General features: G+C 36.4%; 1 protein-coding gene across 5 annotated transcripts in view; it reads left to right on the forward strand.

Moving 5' to 3' along the window:
- The window catches only part of GABRA3 (gamma-aminobutyric acid type A receptor subunit alpha3), a 465966-nt gene that overhangs the window by 89532 nt on the left and 349781 nt on the right, over window positions 1–26653 (forward strand). For 3 of the 5 annotated variants that reach the window (XM_047715986.1, XM_047715991.1, XM_047715992.1), the window contains exon 1: window positions 24417–24592. The exons of 1 other annotated variant lie outside the window; for it this stretch is intronic. The gene's annotated coding sequence lies outside the window, so the exon portion shown is untranslated. Of the gene's footprint in view, window positions 1–24416; window positions 24593–24744; window positions 24791–26653 lie in introns of those variants that run through there. One more of the 5 variants, XM_047715988.1, reaches the window with a different exon arrangement.

The following is a 26653-nucleotide window of genomic DNA, read 5'->3' on the forward strand; positions in this document are numbered from 1 at the left end:
ATTTATCTTGAATGCCTATACCTTTACTCCTTCAAGTCTTTGCCAAGGGCATTAAATATTGTTTTGATATAAGATGTACTTTGGTAGGGGCGCCTGGGTGGCTCAGTGGGTTAAGCCTCTGCCTTTGGCTCAGACATGATCCCAGGGTGCTGGGATCGAGCCCCGCATCAGGCTCTCTGCTCAGCGGGGAGCCTGCTTCCTCCTCTCTCTCTGCCTGCCTCTCTGCCTACTTGCGATCTCTCTCTCTCTGTCCAATAAATAAATACAAAATCTTAAAAAAAAGATGTACTTTGGTAAAATTATTGAAAGATAATACAGACTTCTTGAACCATTCACTCCTTTAGAGCATGTACAAAACAGCACTGACTTGATCCCACATTATATTGTATTTAGGTGACAGTTTTCTACCTCCCTATTAGACTTTGATCTTCTTGAGAAAAGAAACTATGACTTTCAACCTGAATCATTTCCCATAATTTATTCTCAGAAAATGTTAATTTGAAAAAATATAAGGAAAACAAAGGAACAGCTGTATATAAAACTCATCTGTAAAAACGAAAGGTCACCTTCATTTGTCGCAAATTAAGATAAGACTATGCTCTAAACATACCTGAGCATCTGGTCTCAGGAGGAGATATGGTCAGGTCCTATATTACTTTTTCCATGGAGTTCAGCACAACTAGATGTCTTGTTCATTTCTCTTAGAATAAAGCCTGAAGTGTCTTTATCGACTTCTTCAGACAGAAACTATATGTATATTACTTGATAGCAGGAGACTAAATGAAACCTTAGCCACTTGGCAAAAAATCTGGAGATGCCTGTCAGTGAGAGTCTGTTAGGTTTGACTAGGCAATGCTGTGGTAAGTTTCCTCCCTGTCCCCATCTTAATGTCTAAACGCAACTAACATTTGTTTCTTCCTTCAACTACCTTTCCAATGCTGGTCAGCATGGAGAATTCTGCTCCAGTCACTCAGGGGCCCAGACTGATGGTATCTTATGGCTGTATCATTTGGCACATTTGCTTTTGATTCTCATGGCAAAAGAAAGGAAGTGGGGAATGATACAGGGGCTTTTCAGCACCTCACCATAGAAATGGTACATGCTTTTCTATACACATTAAGTTGACCAGAACTAGTCATGTGATGCTACTCAACATGAAGGGACTGGAAAATATAGGAGAGCAAAAGGAATATTTGGTGAACTTTAATGTCTCTGTCAGAGATAAGCCAAAAGCATCTGGGGCGTTGAGTGGTAAATTCTTGCATTAAGGGAGGAGACTGGGATGATTATAGGTATGGTTAATATGAATAGTTGGCAGAGAGATGGTTTTGAATTTTATGCCAATAGAAGCAGCAGAGCATCTTTTTGCGTTTCCTATGAATTATATTCATCCAGTAAAAAATCAGAATCCTAGAAGTTTAGAGTTGGAAAATACCTTACTCTTACTTAATCCAACTTTCTATTTTAAGCACTAACCCCTTGGAAATAGCCCTGTTAAATAGCTTTCTAGACTCTCTGTCCCCTACATGTATTGGTAGAGAAACTATATAATGTGTAATCCAAATCATAATACTTTTGTGAGTAAAAGAGGGCACTATGAAAAATTGTGCTGGGACAACAGGTAGAACCTGGGAGTTTTCCGCACAAAATTGAGTGTATGGTCACCATAGATATTGCAGACTCACTCACCATCCCTTGTAATTCATTCCATTTAGAACAATTCTTTAAAGAAAAAATTTTTTTCAAGGTAACAGGTACACATAGTTAAATCAAATAGTACACTCAACCTCCAAATTTAGATAAATGGCTGGTGATGGAACAGCTGAGCAGCGCTGGCAAAAACTACAAAATTGGGTAATTTGGTAGCTTGGTACCAGGAAAAATCATTTTTTTCTTCCGTTCTCAGCTAAAAGCTCAATACTAACTGTCATTATTTTTGTCTTTCAGCTGGGAGAATCTGTTTCCCTTGTCCAAAAGTCGTGCAACAACCATGAAATAATGCTAAAACCTGAACCTAGTCTGTCTCAGAGAGATGTTCACAAAACCTTTTTTTTTTTTACCAGTGTCATACATAGACATGATTTTAAAAGTCAGATAGTAATATTAAACTTCAAAAGAAAAAAAAGTTGTCTCCTGCCCTAATTCCCTTCACATCTGATTCTCTATGCCCTGACATAATCACTTGAAACTTTACACATTTTTTGTTAATTCCATATTTTTAAATAACTTTTACAAACTTATTTCTTTGTTTTTTCTATTTTTTATATTATCCATTTGCTTTCTATATGAATGATAAGGACAACTTTCTCACAGACATTCATTCTGATTGACCAACACACACAGATATATATACACTCAGACACCTACATATCTCTTTTTCCTATCCTTTCAATAGAATTTGGTAACATAGTATAATATGGTCACAGTTCTCTTATACAACCTGTTGCCTTTCCTGGAGTTCATGGTACCTTGTTTATTTGTCTGTTTCTTTTTTCTTTACCAATCATCAAGCGTAAATATCTTTTAAATATGCTAATAAATAGGTAAACTCTCAATTGTAAATTTTTGGTTGGAGCCCTCAGTTTGCTTCAGTTTGATCCAGTTGCTCTTCTAGGTCTGCTACACAGCTATTATCCTAGGAATATCCATTATCAAGACTATCTGGGAATTTCATTTTGTACTACTTTGGGCTGGAATTCCTGTTTTTTGTATCTCATTTCTTTCTCTCTCTTAAATTATGACTATTTTACTGGAGCACCTCTTCTAATAGCTCCCTGAGAAAGAAGGCGTTGATGGTAAAATGTTTTAGCTTTCAAATGTCTATACAAACATTTACTTTATTTACTTTAAGTTTATTTTTTTGAAGTAATAACTATACTTAACTTGAACTCAGAACCCTGAGATTAAGAGTCACATGCTCTTCCAAATGAGCCTGCCAAGTGCCTCTAAAAACATTTATTTTAGCTTCAAAATTGCTTAGTACTTTGGTACAGAATTCTAGGTTGGAAATAATCATTTTCCAGAACTTTAAAGGAATATCCCATTATTTTCTAGCTTTCAGTGTTGATCTATAGAAGTATTTTTTTAAATTAAACATGTTGAAAATTTGGTGATCAAGTTACCTGATTTTTCTCTTAGTTTTTTTAATGTATTAAAATTTGAGGTGGTAGTAGTAAGTACCAATTAGCATGAGTTAGAATAGTTACTACTAATTAGTGTGGCTTTATATACAATATCTTAAGGAATTAAAATTCAAAAAAATTTAATTCAATTAAAGTCCAATAAGTTGCTATATGTAAAGTGCTTAAAATAATAGCCTGGTGCATAATAAGCACTATATATGTGTTACTTATTTTATTTTTGAATTGCTTTTCTACCCTGTGGTAGGTTGAATGATGTCCCTCAAAAGATGTCCATGTCCTAGTCCCAGGACTCTGTTAATATGCTACTGGATATAGCAAAAGGGGCTTTGCAGATATGATTAAGGATCTTGAGGTGGGATGATTATTCTTCATTATCTGGGTAGTCCCAATGTAATCACAAGGGTCCTTATAAGAGAAAGGCAAGAAGGTCAAAATCAAAGATGGACATGTTGCAGTGAAAGCCGGGGGGGGATGTGGGAGGAAGGGAAGAGGGGAAGGAGGAAGATATTAAGAACTGAAGATACTGTGCTGCTGCTTTGAAGATGGAGGAGGGAACCATGAGACCATGATTGAGGGTGTGCACTAGAAGCTGGTAAAGGCAAATAATAGATTCTCCCCTAAAGCCTCCAGTAGAAAGGTAGACCTGCCAACCAATTTTTGGTTTCTGGCCTTTAGAACTGTAAGAGAATAAATTTGTGTTGCTTTAACCAAGTAGGTTTGGGGCAATTTGCTATATAGCACCAATAGGAAACTAATCAGTCCTGAATTGTCTTATCAGAATTCCTTTAAAAATCTAGGTAGACAAACCACTTATTTTTTCATTCTTTTTGCTATTGTTTTTTTGAGTGCTTTATATGAGGGGAGAGAGAATTATGGATACAATGTTTCATTTTTTCATGTATTCTTTAATAAATATTTATTAGAAACTTTTTGGATGCAAGGAACTATATATTTTCTGAAGACGAGCCAGTATAAAAAAAATCAGGCAAATTTTTTGCCCCCATGAAGATTATATTTTGGTGAGGGGATAGAAAATAAACTAATAGAGTTGGCCAGATAGTAAGTGCTATGGAGAATATAACACAGCAAAGGGAAAAGAGTATGTAGTTATAGGTGACTGTTGTTTTAATTTAGTAAGATAGTAAAGTTCTCTCTATTGAAGTTACATCTGAGCAGAGACCTGAAAGAAGGGAAGGAACCATGCACTGGCAGAGAGGTTCCAGGAAGAGGTGAACTCACACTTGATGATTTGAGAATAGCAAAGAGTGAAGTGATGGAGAAGGATAGTATAGGAGATAAAGCTTAAAAAGTTATTTAGGGTTTTGTAAGCCATTATGAAAACTCTGGCTTTGACTCTGAGTGATGTGACAGGTTGGAGAATTGTAAACAGATGAGTGACATAATTTTTTGTATGTTTTGAAAGGCTCACTCCGGTTGCAGAGAAGATGGGCAGTAGGGGTTCAAAGGGGGAAGCAGGAATTTATGAGGCTATTACAATAGGCCAGGCTAAAGATGATGATGGCCAAGACTAGAGTGGTAGCAGTTAAAATGGATGTAGTGAGATGTGATTAGGTTATGAATGTACTTTTGAAAGCAGAGTCAAAAGGATTTGCTTATGGATTGGATGTAGGATATGAGAAAAAGAATGAAGTTAAGATAACTCTCAAGTTCTTTGTGGCATCTGTAATGAGAAGGTTGCAGTGGTTATTTTATGAGATTATGAAGACTGTAGGTTTAACAGGTTTAAAGATAGAAATCTGTAATTTTAAAATTTTAGATATGTTAAGTTTGAGGTGCCCTTCAGGGAAGAGGTCCAGCCTAGAAATATAAATAAATATAAATTCTGGAGCATATAAACCTATTTAAAATGAAGAGACTAGAGGAGATCACTTAGGGAATGAACACTGAAAGAAAAGTTTTAGGCATTAAACCTTAGGGCTTTCCAATATTAGTGACAGAGAAATGAAGAATGGCCAGCAAAGGAGACTGATAATGAGCAGCCAGTGAGGTAGGAGGAAAATAAAGAGGGAAGAATAATGGTATTCTGGAAGCCAAATAAAGAAAATGTTCCAAGGATTGAGTGCTCACTTATGTTGAATGTTGCTGAAAAATTGTTTGCATTGTCCATAGGACTTGGATTTGGCAAAGGATTTGGCAAAGGTGAAGTTAAGTGTTATTCTATATAAAATTATCAGTGGAGTAGTGGTTGTGTTCTCTTTCTCTCAAGAGAGAATAGAAGAGAGATTTGGGCTAGTGAGATTAGACAATAATTTTGAGTTTTACTGTAAAGGAGAGCAAAGAAATGAGGATGTAGCTGAGAAGAGATGTGGGTTTTAAAGAAAGTTTTTATTGATGGGATATATTAATACTGGTGAGGATGATCCAGTCAAGAGGGAGAAATGATTCCATATTTAGGATTGTTTGTTCTAGCACTTTGAAAAATACCGGTGGAATTTTGATCAGAATGGCATTAAAAGTATAGATTGCTCCAGGCAGTATAGACATTTTAACAATGTTTATTCTTCTGATCCAAGAGCATGGAATGGTCTTCCATCTTTTTGTGTCTTCAGTTTCTTTCATGAGTGTTCTGTAGTTCCTTGAGTACAGATCCTTTACCTCTTTGGTTAGGTTTATTCCCAGGTATCTTATGGTTCTTGGTGCTATAGTAAATGGAATCAATTTTCTAATTTTCCTTTCTGTATTTTCATTGTAAGTGTATAAGAAAGCAACTGATTTCTGTACGTTGATTTGTATCCTGCCACATTACTGAATTGCTGTATGAGTTCTAGTAGTTTAGGGGTAGAGTCTTTTGGGTTTTCCATATAAAGTATCATGTCATCTGCTAAGAGAGAGAGTTTGACTTCTTCATTACCAATTTGAATACCTTTTATTTCTCTTTGTTGTCTGATTGCTCTTGCTAGGACCTCTAATACTATGTTGAACAATAGTGGTGGCAATGGGCATCCTTGTTGTGTTCCTGATCTCAAAGGGAAGGCTGTCAGCTTTTTCCCATTGAGGATGATACTCACTGTGGGTTTTAGATAAATAGATTTTATGAAGTTGATGAATGTTCCCTCTATCCCTATGCTTTGAGATGTTTAATCAGGAACGGCTGCTGTATCTTGTCAGATGCTTCTTCTGCATCAATTGAGAGGACCATGTGGTTCTTCTCTCTTATTTTATTGATTTGTTCTATTACATTGATTGATTTGCAAGTGTTGAACCACCCTTGCATCCCAGGGATAAATCCCACCTGGAACTGCTAAGGAAGTGTTGAAAAAGAAAAACAAAACTGGGGGCATCATATTGCCTGATTTTGAGCTTTACTACAGAGCTCTGATCACCAAGACAGCATGATGCTGCCACAAAAAACAGGCACAAGGACCAGTGGAACAGAGTAGAGGGTCCAGATATGGACCCGCAACTCTATGATCAAATAATCTTCGACAAAGTAGGAAAAAATATACAGTGGAAAAAAGACAATCTCTTCAATAAATGGTACTGGGAAAATTGGACAGGTGTCTGTAGAAGAATGAAACCTGACCATTCTTTTACACCATGCATAAAGATAAACTCAAAATGGATAAAAAAATCTCAACGTGAGGTAGGAATCTATCAAAATCTGAGAGGAGAACATAAGCAGTAACCTCTTTGACATCGGCCACAGCAACTTCTTTCAAGACATGTCTCCAAAGGCAAAGGAAACAAAAGCAAAAATGAACTTTTGGGACTTCATCAAGATCAAAAGCTTCTGCACAGCAAAAGAAACAGTCAACAAAACGAAGAGGCAGCCCACGGAATGGGTGAAGATATTTGTAAATGACAGTACAGACAAAGGGCTGATATCCAAGATCTATAAAGAACTCCTCAAACTTGGGGCACATGGGTGGCTCAGTGGGTTAAAGCCTCTGCCTTCAGCTCAGGTCATGATCCCAGGGTCCTGGGATCAAGCCCCGCATCGGGCTCTCTGCCCAGCAGGGAGCCTGCTTCCTCCTCTCTCTCTTTGCCTGCCTTTCTGCCTACTTGTGATCTCTGTCTAATAAATAAATGAAATCTTAAAAAGAACTCAAACTCAACACATATAAAACATAATCACGTCAAAAAATGGGCAGAAGACATGAACACACACTTCTCTAAAGAAGACATACAATTGGCTATCAGACACATGAAAAAATGTTCATCATCATCAGCCATCAGGGAGATTCAAATCAAAACCACATTGAGATACCAACTTACACCAGTTAGAATGGCCAAAATTAACAAGACAGGAAACAACAAGTGTTAGGATGTGGAGAAAGGGGAACCCTTTTACACTGTTGGTGGGAATGCAAGTTGGTGCAGCCACTTTGGAAAACAGTGTGGAGATTCCTTATGAAATTAAAAATAAAGCTACCCTATGACCCAGCAATTGCACTACTGGGTATTTACCTCAGAGATACAGATGTAGTGAAAAGAAGGGCCATCTGTATCCAATGTTCATAGCAGCAATGGCCACAGTCACCAAACTGTGGAAAGAGCCAAGATGCCCTTCAACACATGAATGAATAAAGAAGATGTGGTCCATATACACTATGGAGTATTATGCCTCCATTAGAAAGGATGAATACCCAACTTTTGCATCAGCATGTACAGGACTAGAGGAGATTATGTTCAGTGAAATAAGTCACGCAGAGAGAGTCAATTATCATATGGTTTCGCTTACTTGTGCAGCATAAGAATAACACGGAGGACATTAGGAGAAGGAAAGGAAAAGTGAATTGGGGGAAATAGGAGGGGGAGACGAACCATGAGAGACTGTTTACCCTGAGAAACAAACTGAGGGCTTTGGAGGGGAGGGGGATCGGGGGTTAGGTAAGCCTGGTGGTGGGTATTATGGAGGGCAGGTATTGCATGGAGCACTGGGTGTGGTGCATAAACAATGAATCTTGGAACACTGAAAAAATTTAAAAAAGCCTTCTGTTCTGCAAAGGAAATAATCAAGAAAACTAAAAGGCAACCTACAGAATGGGAGAAGATATTTGCAAATGACATATCTGATGAAGGGTTAGAATCCAAAATATATAAACAACTTATAAAACTCTACACTCCAAAAATGAGTAATCCAATTAAAAATGGGCAGAAGACATGAATAGACATTTTTCTAAAGAAAACACAGATGGCCAATAGATGCATGAAAAAATGATCATCATCACTGATCATCAGAGAAATGCAAATCAAAACTACAATGAGTTATTACCTCACACCTGTCAGAATGGCTAAAATCAACAACACAGGAAATAACAAGTGTTGACAAGGATGTGGAAAAAAGGAACTTTTTGCATTGTTGGTGGGAATACAAACTGATGCATCCACTCTAGAAAACAGTTCCTCAAAAAGTTAACAAATAAAACTAGTTTGTGACTACTGGGTCACACTAAATACACTACTGGGTATTTACCTCCCCAAAAATAAAAAATACAATTTGGGATAATGTTCAAAATATATAAAGAACTTGTACAATGTAGTATCAAATAATCTAATTTAAAAATGGACAAAAGACTTGAATAGACTTTTTTCCAAAGATATATAAATAGCTAATGAGTACATGGAAAGCTATTTTTTTTTTACCTTTTTCACTTCTAAATAGATTTTAGAATCAACCTATGTAGTTCCACAAAATGAAACAAAACAAAATGAAACCCACTACTAATCTTTTTCCTGTCTCATAGTTTTGTCTTTTCCAGAGTGTCATATAGCTGGAATCAAACAGCATGAATCCTTTTCAGATTGGCTTCTTTCACTTAATTATATACAATGAAGATGACTCCATGCCTTTTCATGACTGGATAGCTTCCCTTTTTTTTTAAAGTTTTTATTTTAATTCTGGTTAGTAAACATTCAGTATTATATTAGTTTAAGCTGTACACTATAGTGATTCAACACTTCCATACATCACCCTGTGCTCATCATAGGTGCACTCCATTCTCGTTTCTTTTTAACTCTGAATAAAATTCCATCTGGATATATCACAGTTTATTTATCTATTCACCTACTAAGGGAAATATTGGCTGCTTACAGGTTTTGGAAATTATGAATGAAGTTTCTAAAAACACCTTTGTGTAGCTTTTCATGTGGCCATAAATTCTCAACTACTTTAGGTATGGAGTATGATTGCTGAATCATAGAGTAAAATTACTTTTAATTTTGTAAGAAATCTCCAAACTGTCTTACCATTTTTTATTCCCAACACCAATGAATGAGAATTTCTGTGCTCCACATTCTGTGCTCCATATTCTGTGCTCCTCGCCAACATTTGGTGTGGTCAGTATTCTGGATTTTGTCTATGCTAGTAATTTTTCATTGCAAGTCATGTACCATGTATAAAAGAACCACAAAGACCCTAGATGAGGTATTCTAAGTAGAGTCCCACCTTTCCCCTTTAAGGCAGATAGGGTAAGGGAATGCTTATGTCAATCCAATTAGATATTGAGCTGAGTGAGGGCTAGACTACAGTTTTAGTAAATCTCAGTTTACACCTGGTTTGTTCTCCAGATTGTAAAACCTTGATTTTTACCATTGGTGGGTCTTTGTTTTTTAAGTTGTTGAAAGACTGTACAGTATCCATGACTGCCATTCACAGCTTGCAGCCTCCAATGACTTCAAATCCTACCACGTTTGTTTCCTTAAAGCTGGGTGGTTGCTGGAGATTTCACTTTACCTTTTAGAAGTATTTGACCTAGCTCCCTGTATCTTTGTGCAGTACCAGAAGTCAGCAAATGTCTGGTAAGGGAAATCTGCTGAACATTTAAGTCCCATCAACTTTTCAATTTGTCAACTAGCCCTGTCAAACTGTTAAGAGCTTTGTTGGTTTTTCTTTCTCCCAGTAGAGGCTTTTTGCCTGTGTAAGCCTGATCCTCAACCTGTTCTTAGTATTGGTACATTTTCCAGAGGAGAAAAACACTTGGAGATTGTCATTTCTTTATTTTTTTATTAAAATTTTTAAGAATTATGTTATGTTACTCACCATACAGTACATCATTACTTTATCATTTCACTTTGGAAAAGTTTTGTCTTCCCTGGAACATTAATTTACTTAATCCTTGTTGTTTCCATCACTATCTGGCACATTTAAAATATTCTCAACAATTATTTCATTTCTTCTAGTTATAGAGGACTGTTGGCTCTCATGACTTTTTTTTTTCCCAAGGTATATCTGAATAGATATTTTTGATGCTATTATGACTGGAATCTTTTAACAACTTCTATGTTTCTTTCTCATTTATTTTTTATTTTTTTAAAGATTTCTTATTTTATTTATTTGACAGACAGAGATCATAAGTAGGCAGAGAGGCAGGCAGAGAGAGAGAGGGGAAAGCAGGCTCCCCGCTGAGCAGAGAGTCTGATGTGGCGTTCGATCCCAGGACCCTGGGATCATGACCTGAGCTGAAGACAGAGGCTTTAACCCACTGAGCCACCCAGGCACCCCTCTTTCTCATTTATTAAAAATTGATTTTTGAGGGGCATCTGGGTGGCTCAGTTGGTTAATCATCTGCCTTTGGCTCAGATCATGATCCCAGATTCCTGGGATGGAGCCCCACATTGGGCTCCCTGCTCAGTGGGGAGCCTGCTTCTCCCTCTCCTTCCCAGCTGTGCTCTGTTTTTCACTATCTCTGTTACTGCCTCTGTTACTATCTCTGTCTCTTTCTCAAATAAATAAATAAAATCTTAGAAAAAGAAAATTGATTTTTGTATATCATTTTAATATCCAGCAATTTTGCTAAAGTTCCTTCTTGATGTAATAATTTATCTACAGGTTCTTTTAGATTTTTCTATGCAATTGATAATATAATCTAGGAATAAGGATTATTTTTTATTTCTTTTCCCATATTTATGTTTTAATTTCTTTTTTATTCTTAATGAACTGAACTAAATAGAGGTTCCACTATAATGTTGAATAGTAGTGATGATGGCAACCATCTTGTCATATTCTCAATGTCAATAAGAAATACTTTAATGTATTATGGATAAGTGTGGTGTTTCCAATAAGCATTTTTATAGATACATTATACCATATTAAGGAAATTCTCTTGTATTCTCTGCTATTTTTTTGGAAAGAATGAACATAATATTTTATCAATTTTTTTTCTATGCCTCTTTGCATCATAAAAATAGTCTTCTCTAAAATGTTAATTAACATTTAGATTGAAATTTAAATTAAAATTTAAAAATTTTAACCAGAATTGCATTTCTGAGATAAACCCAACAAGGTCATGATATATTAGGCTGTTTACATATTGTTAACTCTGTTTTATGAACAGTTTTTAGGATTTGTTCTTTGATGACTATGAATCAGAAAAGACTTATAATGTTATTTACTCATATAGTCCTTGTCAGGTTTTAGTGTCAAGGTTATACTAGCCTCATAGAATTATTTTGGGACTGTGGTACTTTTGTTTACTCTATGGAAGAATTTTTGTTAGATTGCTATTACCTCTTTCTTTTTTTAAAAAAAGATTTTATTTATTTATTTGACAGAGATCACAAGTAGGCAGAGAGGCAGGCAGAGAAAGAGGAAGAAGCAGGCTCGGAGAAGAGAGCCTGATGCGAGGCTCAATCCCAGGACCCTGGGATCATGACCTGAGCCGAAGGCAGAGGCTTTAACCCACTAAGCCACCCAGGTTCCCCACTTCTTTTTTAAAATGATCAGTGGAAATTGCAGTGGAGCCAATTTGGCCTAGAGTTTGTCTGTAAGAAAATTATAGTTTTTCATTTCTTTAATAGTTACAGTAATATTCAGGTGATCTTTTTTTGTTTTCTAAGAGTATTTTATTATTATGTAGCATGCATACAGGGGAAATCACAAATTTTAAATAAACAAAAAGATGAATTTTGAAAAAAAAAAGATACATTCATGAAAACATTACCTAGATTGAGATAAAGAACATTCCATGATCCTAGAAAGTTTAGTCACTCTCCACTCCCTTAAGTTACCATTGTTCTGACTTCTCTATTATAAATTACTTTTGCCTGATTCTGCTCTTTATATGAATGGAATCATAGGGGATATACTCCTCCTTTATCTCACTTCTTTTGCTTCGAATCATGTTTTTGAGATCTGTGCATGTGGTATTTATCAGTAGTTTGTTTATTTTAATATTGACTAAAACTCAAGTGTATGGCTATGCCATAGTTTGTTTATATATTCTATTGCTATGGACTTCGTTTTTCCTCCATTTTTTAGCTATTACAAATAAAGCTGCTATGAGCTTTCTTGTGCAAGTCTTTTTGTGAACATATAATTTTCTTTCTATTGGTTATATACCTATAAATAGTATTGCCAGACTATAGGTATAGGCTTATGTTAAATTATGAGAAACTACCAGAGAGATTTTCAAAATGGTTGTACCATTTTACACTTCCACCCTTCATGTGTTGGGAGTACCATTTGTTTTACATACTTAACAACAGTGAAAATAAGTTCCATCCCTGTGAATATACAGTGATATTTCATTATAGTGTTACCTTGACTTTCTATAATGACTAATGATGCATCTGTACTTACAGCCATTGTGTATCTTTATTATCTTCTTTTTGCAGTTTCTATAAAAGTATTTTCCAACTTTTTGTTATTCATAAGTAATTTTAACTTCATTTATATTTAACTTCATTTATAAATGTCAAAAATATTAAAAATAAACATGACCACAATAATTTTTAATGGATATATGTCATAAAATATTTAAATTATGACATAAAAATATAAAATGTGTTGGGGGACTAAAAGGATAGTTTTTGTATACAATTAAAGTTAAGCTGTTATTAACTCAAAATAGGCAATTGTAACCACAATATGTTTTATGTAAGTCTGGTGGTAACCGCATAGTGGAAGCCCATAGAAGTTATACAAAAGATAAAGAGAAATGATTGAAAGTATAACACTACATAAATCATCAAATCATAAAGGAAGATAGTGAAAAGGGAGCAAAATGCTATAAAATAGCCAGAAAACAATTAATAGGATGATAATATTTTCTTATATATCAATAGTTACTTTAAACATAAAATACTCCAACCAAAAGACACAGAGTTGCTGAATAGAGTGAATAAAAAACACAAAGTGAAAAACCTGAAAAAACAAGACCCAACTCTATGTTGCCTACCAGAGATTTACTTCAGCTTTAAAGATACTCACTTTAAAGATACTCACGGGCTCAAAGTAAAGGAATGGATATCAGTAGTTATACCTACATCAGATAAAGTAGTCTTCAATACTCCACTTTCAACATTGAATAGATAATCCTGACAAAAAATCAATAACAAAACAGCAGATTTGAACTATACTAGGCCAAATGAACCTAACAGACATATACAGAGCATTCCATCCAATGGCAACAGAATACACATTCTTCTCAAGTGTACATGGCACTTTCTCTAGCATAGAGCATATGTTGTGACACAAAACAAATCTTAACAAATTTAAGGTAAGTGAATTCATATCAAATATTGTTTTTGACAATGGCATGAAACTAGAAATCAGTAACAGCAAGAAAAGTGGAAATTTACAAATGCATGGAAAATAACACACAATAAAATATCAGTGGGGCAAAGAAGAAATCAAAATGAAAATCAGAAAGTATCTAGAAACAAATGAAAATGGAAACACAACATATGGAAACATATGGCATGCAGCAAAAGTAGTTCTAAGACGTTTATACTGATAAACACCTATAATAAGAAAAAGAGACTTTAAATAAACAACCTAACTTTATACCTCAAGGAACTAGAAAAAGAATAATAAATTAAGCCCAAAGTTAGCATATGGAAGGATATAATGAAAATTAGAACAGAAATAAATGAAATGGCGACTAGAAAGAATATAGAAAAAAAATCAAAACCAAAACTTAGTTTTCTTTAAAGATTTTGTTTATTTATTAGAGAGAGAGAGAGCACGCATGTGCATGAGCAGGGAGTGGAGGATGGGGGAGAGGGAGAAGCAGACTCCCTGCTGAGCAGGGAGCCCAACATGGGGCTTAATCCAAGGACCCTGAGCCCTGAGATCATGACTTGAGCCAAAGGCAAATGCTTAACTCATTGTGCCACCCAGATGCCCTAAGAGTTAGTTTTTTAAAAAGATAAACAAAATTGACTGATCTACCTAGGTTAACCAAGTTAAAAAGAGAAGAGTCAAAAGCAAGTACAAATGAAAGAAGAAACATTATGACCGATACCACAAAATACAAAGAATCATAACACTACTATGAACAATTGTATGCCAGGAACTTGGAGAACAGAAGAAAAACCACATAAATTCCTAGAAATATAAAACCTACTAAGACTGAATCATGAAGAAATAGATAATCTGAACAGAACAATCAGAGTGAGGAGATTAAAGTAGTAATCAAGACCTCCCAACAAAGAAACATCCAGGAGAAATATTTTCACTGGTGAATTTTACCAAATATTTAAAGAAGAATTAAGGCTGATGCTTCTCAAATTCTTCCACAATTTGAAGAGGAAGGAACACTACCAAACTCATTTATGAGTCCAGCAATACCATGACACCCATGCCTGATAAGGAGACTATAAGGAAAAGAAACTACAGGTCAATATCCTGATGAATATAGATGTAAATATTACAAAAACAAACAAACAAACCAAATTCAACAGCACATTAAAAAAAAAACATACACCATGATCAAACTGGATTTATCGCTAGGATGCAAAGATGGTTCAACATACACAAATCAGTAAATGTAATAACCATATTAATAGAATGAAGGATAATAAGCTTATGATAATCTCAACAAATTCAGAGAAGACATTTGAAATAATTTAACAACTTTTTATGACAAAAACTCTCAACAATTTAGGTATAGAATGAATGTACTTCAACATAATAAAAGTGATATATGAGAAACCCACAGCCAACATAATAATGGTAAATTTTCTGTTTGTAGATGACATGATCTTATATTTAGAAAACCTTAAAGTTTCCACAAAATTGTCAGAATTGATAAATGAATTCAGCAAAGTTATAGGATACAAAATTAACACACAAAAATGAGTTGTGTTTGTATATCCTAGAAGTGAATGATCTGAAAAAATAATTTAGAAAACAATTTCCTTCACAATGTCATCAAAAAATAATATTCTTGGAATAAATTTAACTAAAGCAGTGAAAGATCTAGATACTGAAAACAATAAGACATTGGTGAAAAATTGAAGGAAATACAACTAAATGGAAAGATATCCCAAGTATACAGATCGGAAGAGTTAATATTGTTAAAATGTCCATACTTCCCAAAGAGATCTGTAGATTTAATGCAATCCCTATCAAAATTCCAATGGCATTTTTAACAGCAATAGAAAATAATCCTAAAATCTGTATTGAACTACCAAAATCCCTAAGTAGCCAAAGCAATCCTGAGAAAGAGTATCAAAGCTGAAGGCATGAGATTTCCTAATGTAAAACTGTATTAAAAAGTTATAGGAATCAAATCAGTATGGTACTAAGAACAGACACATAGACCAATGAACAAGACTTGAGAACCCAGATAGAAACCTATGTATATATGGTCAACTAATACTTGACAAAGCAGCCAAGAATACTCAATGGGGAAAGGAAAGGATAATACCTTTAATAAATAATGCTGGAAAAGTGGATATTCACATACAAAAGAAAAAAACTGGACCCCATCTTGCACCACTCATAAAATTAACTTGAGATTGATTAAATCTTAAATGGAAGACCTGGAACCATAAAACTAGAAGAAAACAAAGGGGAAAATCTCCATGACATTGGGACTGACAATAAATTTTTAGATATTATACCAAAAGTGCAAGCAACAAATCAAAAGTTGACAAATGGGAATATACTAAACTAAAATGTTTCTGCATAGAAAAAGAAGTAATAAACACAATGAAAAGCCAACATACAGAATAAGGGATAACATATTTATAAGCCATGTATCTGATAAAGCGTTAATATCCAAAACATATTTTAATAACCTTCATAATATTCGATAGCAAAAACAAAATAAAATAAATAATCCAATTAAAAATGAGCAAAGGACCTGAAGAGACATTTTCTCAAACAAGATATACAAATGACCGACAGGTACATTAAAAAATTAACATTAAATTAACATTAAGAAAATTTCAAGGTAGTGTGAATCAAACCATGATGACATATCACCTCACACTTGTTAGAATGACTATTATCAAAAAAGACAAGAAGTAACAAGTGTTGGAGGATGTGTAGAAAAGGAAACTGCTGTGCGCTGTTGATGGGAATGTAAATGATACAGTCATCACGGTAAGCAGTACAGAGGTCCTTCGACAAATTAAAACTACCATATAATCCACAACTCTCACTTCTGGGTATATATCTGAAGGGAGTGACATTAGTATTTCCAAGACATATCTGCATCCTTAAGTTCAGTGCAACATTATTTATAATAGCTAAAACATGGAAGCAACCTAAGTGTCTATTGATGGATTAATGGATTAAAAAACATGGTATGTATATGCAGTTGAATGTTAGCCATAAAAAAAGAAGGAAATGCTGACATTTGTGACAACATGGACGGACCTTGAGGTCATCTTTACTCAGTGAAATAATCAAGAAGCAAAAGACAAATACTGTACGATTTCACTTATATGAAGAACCTAAAAAAGCTGAACTCCTAGAAACTAAGAGTAGATTGTTTGTTGCCAGGGGATGGGCAAAATTTCAAAAGGGAGGAACACTCCCAAACTAATTTTAGGAAGCCAGCATTATCTTGATACCAAAGCTTAGAAGGACACCCCAATATCCCTGGTGAATATAAATGCAAAAATTCTCAACAAATATTAACAAGTTAAATTCAGCAATACATTTAAAGGATCGCACACCATGACCAAGTGCTATTTATCCTTGGGATGCAAGGATAACTGCATACAAAAATCAATAATTGTGATATACCCCATTAACAGAATGAAAGACAAAAATCATATCATCTCAGTAGATGCAGAAAACACATTTGAGAAAATACAGCATCCAGTAATGATAAAAAGCCCTCAACAAACTGGGTATAGGAAGAATGTACCTCAACATAATAAAGGTCACATATGACAAAACCACAGCTAACATCATACTCAACAGTGAAAGAATGAAAGCTTTTTCTCTAAGATTAGAAACAGGACAAGTGTTCCCACTCTCACCATTCTTATTCAACATAGTACTAGAGTTCTAGCTCAAGCAATCAGGCAAGACAAATAAAAATCATCCAAAAAGGTAGAGGCAAATTGTTATTTGCAGATAATATAATCTTATATATAGAAAGTCATGATGCAAAATCTGTTGGAATTAATTAATGAATTCTATAAAGTTGCAGGGTTTAAGATCTGTAGGAAATTAGTTGCATTTCTATATAGTAACAACAAAATATCTGAAAAAGTAATAAAACTATCCCATTCCCAAAAGCATCAAAAACAATAAAATACTGATGAATAAATTTAACCAAAGAAGTGAAATACCTGTGCAATGAAAATGACAAATTTTGATGAAAGAAGTTGAAGAAAACACAAATAAGTGGAAGGATATTCTGTGTTCATGGATTGGAAGAATTAATATGGTTAAAATGTCCATGTTACCCAAAGCCATCCATATACACAATACAATCCCTATTAAAATCCAAAGGCATTTCTCACAAAATAGAAAAACCATCATAAAATTTCTATAGAACTACAAAAGATCCCAAATAGCCAAAACAATCTGGAGAAAGAATAAATCCAGAGACATCTTTCTGATTTCAAACTATACTACAAAGCTACAGTAATTAAACATGATTTTTTCTTTATCTTTGATTTTCTATAGTTTGAAAATGATATGTCTAGGTGGAGTTTGTTTTTATCGATGGGGGGGGGGCATTTTTCTTGTATAGTGTTCTATGAACTCCTGGATTGGTAGTTTTGTGTCTAACATTATTTTGGGAGAAATTCTCAGTCATTATTATTTCAGATATTTCTTTCATCCTTTTTTCTTTTTCTTTTGTATCTGGTATTCCCATTATGCATATATCACAATTTTTATAGTTGTCCAAATCTTTGGATATTGTGTTCTTCTTCCCCCTCCTGCATCCCCCCACAGAGATTCTTTCCTCAGCTGTGTCCAGTCTACCAATAAGTCCATAAAAACATTCTTCATTTCTGTCACAGTGCTTTTGATTTCTAGCATTTCATTTTGGTTCTTCCTTAGGATTTCCATCTCTGTTTACATTATCCATTTTTTCTTGCATGCTGTCTACTTTATCATGAGCACCCTTAGTGTATTAATCACAGTTGTTTCAAATTCCTGATCCAATAATTGCAGCATCCTTGTCATGACTGTTTCTGATATTTGTTCTGTTTCTTCAAATCGTGTTTTTTTTTTCATCTTTTGGCATGCATTGAAATTTTTTCTTGGCAGCTGGACATGATATACTAGCTATAAGGAACTGCTGTATATAGGCCTTTAGTAATGTGATGGTGAGATGTGGGGGGAAGTGTCCTATTGACCATGATTAGGTCTCAGTCTTTAGCAAGGCTGTGCCTCTGGGCCATGAAATTTGTAAGTGTTTTTCAGTTATTTTCTCCCTTCCTAGGAGAGGATGACTAGAGTGAGCTGGAGTTGGGTATTTTTCTTCTCCCATGCAAAAGACTAGAGCTGATTGGACTTGGTATTTCCTTTCTCCCTGGCCAGTTACTCTCTGATAATACCCTAGCAGATTAGGCTCTGATTAGCTAGGTTCTTCCAATTGCAGGCCTTGTTAAGAAAGAACAGAGTGCTCTGGTATATTTCAAAATGGTTCTTTTTTTTTTTAAGATTTTATTTGACAGACAGAGATCACAAGTAGGCAGAGAAGTAGGCAGAGAGGGGAGGAAGCAGGCTCCCCGCCGAGCAGAGATCCCAATGTGGGGCTTGATCCCAGTGTCCTGGGATCACGAACTGAGCGGAAGGCAGAGGCCTTAACCCACTGAGCCACGCAGGCGCCCCTCAAAATGGTTCTTTTTTTCCCTCCCCCTGCCAGAAGCTCAAGGGAGTTTTCCTCCAATATTTATTATGAGAACCTGGTCAAGCTCTGGGAGGTAAGTATCATAATATTGTGAGATCCTCCCTATTAATGGGTCCCCCTGGGATTATTAACTTTCCTACTGGCCCACACTGAGCCTCTAAGCAGTTTACCAATTATAATTCAGGTTTTCCTACCATGGCATCAGGTTCTTTGGCAATTTCAGTAAGGAAGTCTCTGCTGTGGTAAGCTATGACTCCCTGAATTAACTTCTATGTCTCTCCAGTCTTGGAGGCAGCAGTTTGCCCTAGGTCCTCACTTCTCTTAAGGATCCAAGACATGTTTTTTTTTTTCAGTCTGTTCAGGGTTTACTTGTTCTTAGAATGAATCAAAGTTTGCTTACAGTCAATATTGTACTGTCTCATGTAAAATGTAAGGACTTTGCTAGCATATAGTTCTTCTCACTGCCCCTCATTCATGTTACAGTTATGTGTATTATGTCTATCCACATTATATACTGTACATTACAATGTTATAATTTTTCCTTTAAGTGGTAATATATATGTAGCAAATAAATTAAGAGAAAATATTTTATATTTATCCACATATTACCATTTCTAATATTCTTCATTTCTTCTGGAAGGTCCAGATTTTCATCTGGTATTATTTGCTTTCAGACTTAAGAATTTCCTTAGATATGGGACGCCTGGGTGGCTCAGTTGGTTGGACGACTGCCTTCGGCTCAGGTCATGATCCTGGAGTCCCGGGATCGAGTCCCGCATCGGCTCCCGGCTCTGCGGGGAGTCCGCTTCTCTCTCTGACCTTCTCCTCGCTCATGCTCTCTCTCACTGTCTCTCTCTCAAATAAATAAATAAAATCTTTAAAAAAAAAAAAAAGAATTTCCTTAGATATTTCTGATACTATAAAAAAAAAAAAAGAATTTCCTTAGATATTTCTGATACTATAAATACATTGGTAACAAATCATCCTAATGTTCATTTATCTGAAAATGTCATTATTTTGCCTTTATTCATGAAGGATATTTTGATGGCTGTAAAACTGTATTGATAGTTTTTTTTCCTTAAATTTCAGCACTTTTTTTAAAAGATTTTATTTATTTATTTGACAGACAGAGATCACAAGTAGGCAGAGAGGCAGGCAGAGAGAGGAAGGGAAGCAGGCTCCCCACTGAGCAGAGAGCCCAATGCGGGGCTCGATCCCAGGACCCTGGGATCATGACCTGAGCTGAAGGCAGAGGCTTTAACCCACGGAGCCACCCAGGCACCCCAAATTTCAGCACTTTAAAGATACTTTTTTTCTGATGAGAGGTCAACAGTCAATTGTATTGTTGTTTCTTGGTATGTTATTTTTTTCCAGATTCTTTCAAGGGTTCAGCTTTAGATTTCATTTTGAGTAGTTTGACCAATTTACCTGGCTGTAGTATCCTGCTTAGTGAGGGGCTGAGTTCCTTGAATCTACAAATTTATGTTTCATTATGTTTGGAAATATTTTAGGCATTATTTTTCAAACTTTTTTTCTTTTTCTTTTATTCTTTGCCTTCTGGGACTCTAATTATATCTAGGTTAGAATTTTGATATTATATAAAAAAAAGAATTTTGATATTATCCAACAGATTACCTAGGCTCTTTTAATCTCTTTCAATCTTTTCTTTCTCTGTACTTCAGCTTGAATAATATTTACTAATATGTCTTCAAGTTAACTTACTTTCTCTTCTCTCATTTCCAGTCTACTGGTAAGCCAACTCAATTTTATTTCAGAAATTTTAATTTTCAATTCTAGAATTTGCATCTGATTCTTTTTGTTTCTATATCTTTGATATGAGTTTCTATTTGTTCATTTGATAAAATTTATTTTTCTTTATTTCCATTAGGGTAGTTATGATGGATGACTTATAATTCTTTTCTGTTAATTCCAACATCTGGTCCATTTTAGGGCTATTGTCCACTGACGGCCTTTTCTCTTGAGTATAGGTGATATTTGCCAGTTTCTTTGTGTTTTTTTTTTTCCTAGTAATTTTGGAGTATACCCTATGAATGATATATTGTGAATGATATATTGTAGGATCTCTATATTCTTTTGTTTATCTGTAAAGTAATGCTTTTTTTTTTTGTAGGCAATTAACTGAACTGAAACTCTAAACTTTCCCTTGTTGTGAGGAGTAGGGAAAACTGTTTAATCCTTTCAACTTTTTTTAGGCTCTTTGGAATCTGTTCCCACATGCATAATTTATGGTTCCAACAGAGATTTGGTTGGGCAGTTTATACACAGAATTGAAGTCTCCCACTGTGTTGTTCTCTCCGTTCTTGAATTTCTCTCATCACATTTCAGGTTCAGTGGTTTTCCTGAATTTTGTCTTCTCGCTCTTCAAGCCACTAGGACTGTGAGCAGTTGTGTTAGGTAGCTAAATGGCACTGGCTTGTGAGAGCCAACTGTGTACATCTATTCCCAACTTCATGTTGATGGAATTGGCCCTGGTGGGAATATTTACACTATGGAAATTAGGAATGCTATGAATCAGGCTTTTATTTATTTTTTTCCTGAAGAGCCAAGTGTTAAACGTTTAACAGCTATAACACTTGTAGTTTCTCTGTTTTAGTTATTGTTTTGCCCCCCCCCCTGCGGCCCGCTGCAGGGGGTCTGCCCTTAGGAAAAAATTCCTTAAAAATGGAAATTCATTCAGTATCGTACCTTTCATTCAATTGTCAACCTTCCATTGTTAACTCTCTTCCAATTTATGGCTGTTTATGATTACTTTCCAAAGCATTCAGATTGTTGTTTTGTTTATTTTTGTCTAGAATTTATTGTTATCTTCAGCAGTATTGGCTTGATAAAAACTGCTTTGTCACTACTAGAAGTGCTCCTAGTAAAGTTTTTCTGTGGTTTGCACTGAACTGAGAACACTTATGAAAATGGTATTAATTTTGCAAGGAGCTAAAATTGTATAATTTAAAGAATAGTTTTTATTATGAGAATATCTTCATCTAGCTTATTTGTATTAAAATATCTTTTCTTTAAAAATGATGATCCCATAGGTGGTTTGTTAGTATCTTTATTTCACAAAAATAAAAGGTGGCCACTGTGTGGGTTAAATAACATCTCCCCTAAATTTATGTCCACCAAGCACCTAAGGTGTAATTTTATTTGGATGTGTGATGTCTGCAGAAGTAATTAAAGATCTCAAGGTAAAATCATTCTGGATTTAGAGTGGGCCCAAATCTAATGGCTGGTGTTTTTAAAACCAAAAAAAGTGGTGAAATTTGGTCATACAGAGATACTGAAGAGAAGATAATTTGAAGATTGAGGCAGAGATTAGAGTGTTTCTTCTATAAGCCAAGGAATGCCAGAGGCTACCAGAAGCTGGAATAAGCAAGGGAAATTTCTCTAGAGCCTTTGGGGGAAGATTGGCCTTGCCAGCACTTTGATATCAGACTTCAGATGGCCTCCAGAGCTGTGAGACAATATATTTTTGTGGTTTTAAGCCACCAAATTTATTGTAATTTGTTATGGCAGACCTCAAAAATAACACAATCACCTTATGCCAGTACGTACATTTTTGTTTGCCATTTTGCTAATCCATTAAATCCAACAGATATTTATGCAAACAAATACACTTGCTTTATGTAAAGCTTACCTGTTGCTTTGGCAGACAAAAATACTATGTCTGGGATCAGCAGACTAGGTGCTGCTCTTGATTTTATCACTGATTCACTATGAGATTGTGTGAGCTATATTTTTTCTGCAAGCCTCTTTCTCTTTATGCATAATGAGATGGTTATCTGTCTGGGTACTTTTAGCTCAGTGACTGTGAGCCTACGGATCCCTATCTCTATACTCAATATATGGATTAAAGTGGAGCACATATTCCTTACTGGACATGTGTAGAGTATTGGAAATTTGGGGTAGGGGGATAAAAATAGCCCACCTTGGGAAAAATTTTAAATGCCTACCATGTCTGAGTCACTGTATATGCATTGAGGCCAGTATTTTTATGCTAAACATAGTATGTAGGATAGGAACACATATGCTCATATTCATATTGCCCTTAAAACATTCAAAATGGAATGTCATGTCAGTGTGATTTGGGGTCTCATTTGGGGACCCATCTTTGGAGAAGCTTTGAAATTTGGTAGTGTATTTTTCACTATCAACAGATCAATTTCCTTGTCACCTGGAATTTTTCCTGTCTTAGAGCCTAGATTGTTAGGTCTCGAAGAGTCCTTCAAGATCATCTACATCTATCACCATTCATTTTGCCATTGGACATACTATGAGAGTCAGATTAAACAGGTAACTTGTCAAAGGTGCAGTGGAGCAATTTTGAGAGGCAGGACTCAAACCCAAGTTCCTTTATTGTATTCTTAGCCTGGGTCTCTTTACCCTCTATTTCATTGTTACTGTACTTTGCTCAGTTATCTTTTTTTTTTTTTTAACCCCAATGGGAATACAATTGTTTTATATTTTAACTAATCTCTTCTCTGTCCTATTCTCCAATGTGCAAACTCACCTGTGAGCTCACACACTTACCTATACCTATATTCCTTTCTGAGGTTTTTGAAAAGGAAGTATTGTGGTTCTGCTGTTTGTCTGTTTTGCCTGGAGGGAAGCTCCAATTGACAGTTCTGAACTGGGTTCACACTTCTACTTTGTGGGGGGTAGAGGTGGCAGTTAGGTCATTAGGGAATCAACGTGGCTGATCACTTTCTTTTTAGTGGAGGGGGAATGACAAACTCTTTGATGTAATTTTTTTTTAGCTCATTACTGTCTTCAGAGATGGAATGTGAACAAACAGGATTGTGAAACCTTTATTTGGAGCCTGAGCTAAGAAGACACACCCATAGGGATGTAAGAGATAGACCACTTATTTTCTGTCTTGGAGCAGCTAGCCAGCATCACACATCCGCATGGTAATCCATACTTCCTTTATCCTCCTATTCACTGCTCTTACCCTTTTGCTCTCTTTCCGTTCCTCTTGCTTCCTCTGCTCCTCCCCTTCCCTCTGAGCTTCCCTCTATTTCTCTGCTGGAAATCTTAAATAATAAAATACTACTTTAGTCTTTCCTAAAACAACCACAGATCCAAAACCTTGCAGCACTGTATTCCCGAGCCCCAGCACAGCCGCGTGCTCAGCACCAGGGAATGGTGAATCTAAAGCCAGCAAAGGGGGAGGGGAGGAGGGAAGAGAGAAGAGATAGGGAGAGGCGGGAGAAAGAGAGAGGGAGAGGGGGAGGAGAGAGAGGGAGAGGAGAGCGTGAGCGCGCGCAAGCTAGCGAGCAAACCGGAGAGACGAGAGAGGGACCAAGAGAGAGACCCAGAGAAAGAGAAGAGGAAGCCGAGCTCTGTGAGGACTTAATCTCCAAGTTGTTTCATTTCATTCATCCTTCTCTTCTCTCGGCCTCGGAGAAGTGACTGTGGCTCTTGGTAAGGAACATAGATGTCCCTCCTTCCCCCTCCCCCAAGCTGAGGTCTCCTTTAGCGATAGCATCTCTCCCCCGTACTGAGAGTCTCCTTGGGTTGGCCGGGGAGGCGAGACATGCTCTGCAGCTGTGATGCTATCCTGGGTTTCCCAGTGGGGCTGGTGGAAGCCCAGAGTTGGCATCTGGGCAGGGAGGCACTGAGGTAAAACCTGATTTGGGGAGGGGGTTGTGATGTGGTGTATGCGTTATTTGCTTCATTGTCAGTGAATTGTTTTGTTCCTTTTTGGAAACAGGTCAGCCTTGACCTTGCAAATTGCTTAGGGGGCCAGGCAGCTGCTGCAGAAAGCCACCCAGTGTTCCCTAGCTGGAGCAGACAGCACAGTCATGACCCCCCAGACAGCCCTAGGCACGGGGATGGGGTAATGGCTGGAGCTTCCTTCCTCCTTTAACTCTTTCTCTGCAGCTGTTTCTCATTGCTGAAATTGAGAAATAAGGAGAATACCATGCAGCCCTTTTCCCTTTCCCAGATGCAACTGAGTGGAAAGTTGTAAATAACTGCTTCTTTTGAAAGCAGCTTGAGACCCCCCCCCACTTCCTTTAAGGGGTTTATTGTGGGGTTGGGCCTGAGTTCCTTTACAAACTTGCGGGGCCTCTCTTGTTTCCCCATGGGAAGCCTCATTGCCTGCCCACTCCCCATCCTAGGTAGTTGAACAGACAAGCGAGAAAGGGATTCAGATACCCTACCCCATCCCACTGGCAGGCATGGTATAAGTCCAGCTGTGTCCTTGAGAAGGAAGAAACACCTGATGGTTTGTGTGGAATTGGTTTCCCAGCTTGCTGGTCCTCTGTGGCTGAGGATGGCATAGGCAGGAGGACTGGGGGAGGGGTGGCTTTTGGATTTAGAGCAGGGTGGTAAGCCAGGATTCCTGCTGTGAATTGTATGGTTTATTGAGGATCAGCAGGTTCTGGATGTCTGGAGCTATGCAAGGACTGGCTGAAGATGTTGTAGTATAACCCCTCTGAACTGGTAGGAGAAGGGATCTGGTTGCTTGATGGGAGTTTTTGAGTTAGCAACACTGCCATGCCCATGGTAGTAATTATTTCATCAAAAATACTAATTGCTACCATTGTTGAGTGCCTTGTATGTTTTGGATCTTAGGTTGAGGATTTAATATGTATTCTTACACCAACACTATGAAGCAGGTACTCGTATTATCCTTGGTTTACTGATGAGGAAACTGAAGCACAGAGAGGTTAAGTAACTGTCCAAGGTTGCAGAGTAATTACATGTCCCAGTTGGGAATTAAAACACAGGCAACTTAATTCTAGAATGCATGGTCTTGGCCATTAAGTACTACTGTCTCCTTGGGGAAAATTTTGTACCTTTGTTGGTTAGGCAAGTGTAGGTGTGATAGGAAGGGTACTCTTAGCAAAAAAAAAAAAAAAAAAAAAAAAAAAAAGTAGTAGCCTAGCCTTTGTGTAGAGTAATAGGAACTTAAAGTATGGCATAGTGGCTGGCCATTGTGGAACCAAGCCTCATTTGGGTTTCCTGGAGAAGCTGCCCAAAAGGCTCTCCTTGGCCAGCCTGCTTTCCTTTGAAAAGGCTATCTGGAAAGACTTGACTTTTTTACTGTCATAACCTCATCCATCTCACATCCAGCAAAAGACTGCTTTTTTCAGGACCAAATCTTACTCTTATTTTCTGAGAGCTAGAGTCACCTGGTCCTGAAAATTTTAGAATATTAAAACCTTGGACCTGGTAGGTCATTAAGCTTAACTTCTCCATCCAGTTCTTCAATTTGTCCTAAGCATTCAATTCTTTGACTGATTTTCACTTGATCTCTCTGCAGTGACAGAGAGCTTATTAGATGGCTTTTTTTTTAATCTTTGAGCAATTCTGATTGCCAGAAAGTAATCCCCATTATAAGCCAAGGTCTGTCTCCTTATAACTTGTATTCATTGCTTCTTTGGGACTAACTGCAACAAATTTGCTTCTTCTTAATAATAGCTCATCAGACAGTTGAAGACAGCAGTCATACCTCTCCCCTCAAAGCCTCAGGTCTGA

This window comes from Lutra lutra, chromosome X (assembly GCF_902655055.1).
Source record: "Lutra lutra chromosome X, mLutLut1.2, whole genome shotgun sequence".
Taxonomy (NCBI): domain Eukaryota; kingdom Metazoa; phylum Chordata; class Mammalia; order Carnivora; family Mustelidae; genus Lutra; species Lutra lutra.